The following is a 6,848-nucleotide window of genomic DNA, read 5'->3' as shown; positions in this document are numbered from 1 at the left end:
CCGCCATCTCCCGGCCTATTGCCAATCAAGCTCTTCCTCTCGGCGGGTCACCGTGTCTCTCGCTAGACAGGCCTTCGAGAGGCGATAGAGTGGAAACTGCACCATTACAGTCTGACTCAAAGGCGTCACATTTGCCTTGGTACGAGAAAGGCCAGTCCAGAAGCTCTTTCAGAGTGAGAGGCAGAGGCACAGCCTTTCCGGCAAGCTGGAGACCTTGGTCCCACAGGAAACAGAAGCAATGCACCTCTCACTGGGCCTCAGGGAAACGCACAGGAGGGGACTTGCCACCCCACGCACCCCCCCCCCAACTCCTCTTGAAAGGAAGAGGCAAAGGAAAGAGAGAACCCTTTCATCTGAGGAGGAGAATTCTCATCTCTGTTTTCCTTCGTGATGTGGATGATCCCATAGGGGACATCAGGCTTCGTGAGGTATTATAATGTTGGTGATTTAATACCATCAGAACGAATGGCAAGTGGGCCTACAGTGAGGAGGGCATTTGCCTTGCACGTGGCCAACCACGGTTTAATCCCTGGCCTCCCCTACAGTCACCTAGCCTTCCAGGAGTGATCCCTGAGCACAGAGCCAGGAGGAAGACCTGAGCACTGCTGCGTGTGCCCCCCCCCACACACACACACAATAAATGGAACAACCGAAGCCACTAAGAGCTACTGATCACTGTTAACATACATGATTCTAAAACTCACGTCTGCTTTAAAAGCTAATTTCATTCTGAAGGCCATTCAGTGTGGTAGTGATAGAATAAAATCCAGAGCCGGGATTTGAACCCAGTTCTAGAGGCTGGGTTCAACCATTATGCCACTCAGCCATATAGCAGGACACCTCTCCCAGGGGACGTGCTAGCAAGTTTCCAGAGCACCAAAGGCGCTGTTCCAGCTCCAGAGCTCCTCCTTTCCTTGTACTTCCTGCATCCCACCACCATCTTCATCCTAGTCCAAACACATGGGCCTGCCAATGAAAATGCAGACAGAGATAAGGCAGAGCTCAGAGACAGACACAAAGGAAGAGTCACGGTCATGGTCACAGTCCTCCTGTTGTTCATCAATTTGCTCAAGCGGGCCCAGTAACGTCTCCTTCGTGAGAATTATTGTTACTGTGTTTGGCATATTGAATACGTCACGGGTAGCTTGCCAGGCTCTGCCGTTCGGGCGAGATACTCTCAGGCTGGAGCGATAGCACAGCGGTAGGGCATTTGCCTTACAAGCAGCCAACATGGCCAACCCGAGTTCGATTCCTCCACCCCTCCCGGAGAGCCCGGCAAGCTACCGAGTATCTTGCCCGCACGGCAAAGCCTGGCAAGCTACCCGTGACGTCTTCGATATGCCAAACACAGTAACAACAAGTCTCACGATGGACACGTTACTGGGCCCGCTCAAGCAGACAATGGAAGAGATGCAGATAAAATACCTGACTCCAGGTTTTGAGCTTGAAATCTCTGGGCTCCATGACCCCCCCTGAAGTAATACTCAAATGTCATGGGATGTGACTTTGTCTGGGAAAAGAGTCCTGAGCTTTCTTTTTTTTTTTTTTTTAATCTGGGTCAGGGCGGTGGGGTTGCACGTATCCAGCTATGCTCAGGGCTTATTCCTGGCTCTGCACTCTGGGGTCACTCCTGGAAGTGCTCAGGGGGCTCTATGCGGTGCCAGGGATAGAACCCAGATGGTCTCACCCACTGTGCTGTCTCTCCGGCCCCAAGAATCCTGAGCTTTCTGCAAATGCTCAATGTGCCCATGTCCCAGGTAACTGTGACCGTTTTCCATGGCAACAAAGAGCAGAGTGGTGCATGTTGCTCTCTCTTTCTTCCTCCGGGACCGTCACAGGCTCGATGCTGCCTGTCCATTTCTATATAGATAGAAAGCAGACAGGAAGCCAAGAACATTGTGACACTAAGAGTGTCTTTGGAAGTCCCCAGTGCACCTCAGCTGCCATTGGTAGTAAATAGCCCTGCTGTGCCCTTCAAACTTAGCACACGAGGAAGAGGAGGCCCTGCTGGACGCCAGGCAGGGGGCTGTCCTAACAGGACCGTGTTGTAGGTGCAACCATCACTGTCCCTATGATTGTTCCGAAGAAACTGTGAGAACAGAAACGGGGCTGCCCTTGAGTCAACGGTGGGTCCGGCTGAAGCAGAGAGGCTCCTGCTGTGTGTCTCCAGCCCACCCACTGCAATATTTTACTTTGGCCAAGACAGATCCTTCTGCCCCAGCAGGAAACTCGGCAAGCTTCTGACAGTATCTTTTTCCTCGCCCAGATTTTAACATCGGCATCCCTGGGAGAAAGGTGCATCCAAGATTCTCCCAAAAACTGAGTCTTCCAGGATATGTGAGGTTTAGTCCAAAGATACTATGCTTGCTGGTGGGCTTCCTTCCTGCCCACCTCCACAAGATTCCCAGGGACAGAGACATGCCCTGATCATGTCGACTTCTAAGCTACACACACACACACACACACACACACACAGAGGAAACAGGAAGACTCTCTCTGTCTCTCTGTCTCTCTGTCTCTCTCTGTCTCTGTCTGTCTCTCTCTCTCTCTCTCTCTCTCTCTCTCTCTCTCTCTCTCCCTTTCTCTCTCTCTCTGAGCTACATTAATGCTGCCAAGCCATGGAGAAGAGCTGAGAAATCCATAAACACCCTGGATATACCTGCAAAATTATAAACCCACATTCAAACACCTTGTGCAAAGGTCTGCAGTTTACATGCCATTCCTCAAGGACTCCACAACCAGTTCCCATCCAAGCCACAAGCAAAAGATGAAGGACGTGCACTTGAGAGGGGTCAGAGAGGAAGAACGCGCACTTGAGTGAGGTCAGACACAAAGAACGTGCACTTGGATAGGATCAGAGAGGAAGCGTGTGTGCTTGAGTGGGGTCAGAGAGGAAGGCTGTCCGCTCGAGCAGGGAGGCACTGGGGTCCCATCCAGCTGGACAACATAGGACAGAGTAGAGCCACCAGTTGTAATCTAAGTAGCCCGCTTGATCGCTACCATCCAATGGCTTTCTAGACTCTCGGGGACTCCGAATGACTTGTGGCCTGCCTGCTGGTGGCATTGGCTTCCATGCTTTCAGCGATCTGGGCAGGTGGCACGTCCTTAGTCTTCCTTCTCCCCTACCCTCAGATGGAGCAAGAGAGCCATGCCGATTAGCAAAGGCCACACGAATCAGGTCCCTGGGAAGTCGTTTCCGCAACTCTGCAACAGTAAGACTTCGTGTAATTCAGAATGACGGAGCCCAGAACTCGCAGCGTGGTCCTTTAGACGGCAGGTGCCCTCTGCTGTTGGAGGTGTCGCCGGGTGATTAGCAGTGGAGAAAGACCAGCAGCAATTTTCCCGGATAGTTTGGAAACTGTTCTGATTATTATTTTTATCTCGCAGGATTCATTAAGGCTGTTCAAAAGAGTCTTCCACAAGAGGTGAACTGCAATCATTTTTATGAGCTCTGCCACAGCTCACACATTAGCTATATTTCACACATCAGGAACTCAGTCGCCACAATAAAAGAGACAGTTTGATGCAATGAAAGGAAAAAAATAGACTGGGAATTGTGAGTCCGAAGCCGTGATGTCAGTCCCTCTGTGAACCAGAGCTTCATGTCCAGGGGTGGATGGCCAGGAGGGAGCTACTGTCCATAACCAGGAACACCCCAGGGCCTGTGGCTGGCATGTGCTCCCCTCATCTCCATCATCTAACACCAGACATCATGCACTGGGGGCATTTGATAGAGGTAGGGTGCTAGGGACAGAGGTGTCCCTGGGAACAAAGACCCCCTTTAGGCCTCAGCTTTCCTCTCTGTGAAATGACATTGGCCACAGAAAACCCTTTAGACATGCCAGTGAGCCACTATCCATCCTCCAGCTCCAGACACGTGGCTGGACAATCCTCCTGACACAGGCACTGGGGCAGGATGAGAAGCAGACCAAGTGTTCAGATGCTGGCAGAATCTTTCCACTTTGATCCTAAGGATTAAACTTGGACTGTTCCACGGTGTTGGGGATAAGCAATCCTCAGGGCCCTGGAGGTCACTCCATGTGCTGGCCACCAGGCAGTCCTGATGGTTTGATACTTCTGCCCTGCAGTGTCAGAAATCACCAGGGTCACACCCAGGAGTGCTGGGAGTGGGCTCTGTAAAGCTGGGATCAAACTCCCTGGGCCTCACAGACAGGCACCCCATCCTCTGAACTCCTGCCCTCCACATCCCCAGAGGGGACACATGGGGACAGAACATCCTACTCCCAAGCTAGTGGTCACGTCCCTCCCACATCCCGTCATCTACAATCCCACTGTCCCCTGAGCTCATTCTGATTCAAGAGTCCACCCATGGCCAAAAAATGAAGGGGTGTGAGGCAAGGATGGGCAGACCCAGGGCAGGGCAGCAGGGAGGCTTCCAGGGAGTCTTGGGGTTCCCGACCAGGACCCCAGGACAGGAAGGCGGCTGTGGCTTCCTCGGCACAGATCAGGGGCCTGCCATAGAACCAGCGGTGCCAACCCACCAAGAACTGGCTCCTCCATCCCCTCCACTCCCTACCCTGCTGGGTCTGTGAAGCACTTGGGGACCACAGAGAGATCTGGGGTCACTGCACCGGGGATGCCATTTTCCACACTCCCCGCTGGTCACACACCATGGCTGATGGGCCTCTGGGAGCCTTTGAGAGCCAGAAGCTGACTCTGAAGTTGCCCTTGATGTCGTTAGGGCAGAGGAAAGAGAGGTTGGGGATGGGGAGGCTCCTTCCTCTGAGAGGATGCCAGGGATGCCGAAGAGTCCACCCAAGGGGGTCTCTATGGGTTCAGACCTATGGGACCTTCCTGGCTCTGGGGCAGGGCATGCTCACCTGGAACCAGCACCTCAACTTTCAGAAGTGGCCCCCGCAGAGCAGAGCTGGGGCCGGCGCTGAGACGTTTCCTTCCTTCTTTCTCTTCCCATCTGAGTAATGCTGCCAGCGGGTCATTTGCTCACATCCGGGAGAATCTGTGCTCTATTTCAGACCTCTGGGCTCCAGGGGCACCCCTGGGGGAGGAGGGTGTCACCTGGGGCCCTGTGAAGTGGCCGGCCTGCAGGCAGAAGGACAGAAGCAGGAGGGGGGCACTTTCGTCGGGTTATGGTCTGGGGCTCTGGGGCTCTGAACCCTTGCACAGCCCCCTTCCTGCCTCTCCTCTACACATTCCCCTCAACACCCACTGCTGCCAACGTGCCTGATGGCCTCATCCCTCTGCTCTCTGGCTTAGTTCCCAGCATAACCAGCTCTAGGGTGGAAAAGTCTTCAAGTGCCTATTTCATGAGAAAGGCAGGAAGTCAACCAGCCTGCTGACACTGGAGAGGATCCAACCCAAGGGTTAAGAAGACACAGTGAGGATACGGGTACAGAGCGTGCTGGTCTCTATGACCAGGTCAATGAAGTGAGAGACTCCACCAGAGACAGTCACACCTGCCGGGCTAGGGCTGCCCTCTGTAGAGGAAACCCAGGAAGGCTCCTTGGAAAAAGCGGCATTTAAACAAGTGAGAAAGATCAACAGCCTTGATCCAGAGACGCAGCAGTGAATCCCAGAAGACAGCAGCTCACCGGAGATCTCTCCGAACCTCGTACCGAGCAATTCCACTGTGGCACCCCAGATGGAGTGGGTGTGCCCTCTCCGCCCACTCCAGATGAAACCCCGGTGGCCACGAGCTTCCAGAAGAAAAACACAGTTATGCAGGCTCAAGGACTGAGACTCCAGGCCACATGGCAAGAGCAGAGATGTACCAGCCCTTCCCATCTCCCCGCCCACTTGGGATCCTGGCTGTCACAGCCAAGATCTGCCTCTGGGTGCCATCTCAACGCATCAATGGCCTTGATCCAGAGATTCCCAAATGAATCTCAAAATGGATTAGCTCCCTACAGAGATGTCTCTGGACCCCAACCACTTACCATTTTAGAATTCCAGAAGCGCATGGCTGCCCAGCCTCTCCTGATATTCATAATAAGCAATAGAAAAATAAATGATCTAGCATCTGCCCCTGGCAGGCAGGCTGGAATGGTCATAGGAAAATTCAAAATAATGGTGGTGGGAAGGTGTAATGGTGGTAGAATTGGGGTTGAAATATTGAATGTAATCAATTAATGTGAAAAAGCTAATGGAAATCATTTTTTCTTAAGTAGGCAAATAAAAGGCAGCGTTTCAGCTGAAAAAAAAATAATTAAAAAATAAACAAGGGAGAAATTAGTCCAAGGAAGGGAATAGTCTGGCAAGACTAAAAATAGGACATCCGTCATGTTCCACACCACTGGGCCTCTTCCTCTATTGCCCAGGGCCTAGCTGGTGGTGCTAAGAGGCATTTCCCAGTGTGGTACTCAGGGCTCACTCCTAGCTCGGTGCTGTAGGACCATGTGGTATCAGGGTTGAACCCAGACCTTCTGTGTGCAAAGCATGAGTGAAATCCAGTCCATTGGATGCACTTATTCCCTCCTGCTACACTTGCATTTTGAATGATGATAAACCATGATGCTGGTCACAGGGTTTGTAGTCTTGACCACAACCACCACTACCATCTTCCGTCACTGCAGCTTAAAAATTAGAAGGTCTGGGGCTGGAGCAATAGTACAGCAGGTAGGGTGTTTGCCTTGCAAGCAGCCAACTCAGGTTCCTTTCCCAGCATCCTATATGGTCCCCCAAGCACCGCCAGGCATGATTCCTGAGTGCAGAGCCAGAAGTAACCCCTGAGCATCGCCGGGTGTGACCCAAAAAGCCAAAAAAAAAAAATTAGAAGGTCTGTATTGGGGGCAGGGACAGGAGGCGGGGAACTATTGGACCAGAGACCTGGGGCACCAGGACAAGGAAAGTGAAAACAAGGAGAGAAATCG

Source organism: Sorex fumeus, unplaced genomic scaffold (genome assembly GCF_029834395.1).
Source record: "Sorex fumeus unplaced genomic scaffold, SorFum_2.1 ptg000003l, whole genome shotgun sequence".
NCBI lineage: Eukaryota > Metazoa > Chordata > Mammalia > Eulipotyphla > Soricidae > Sorex > Sorex fumeus.
This window is presented reverse-complemented; position numbering follows the sequence as displayed.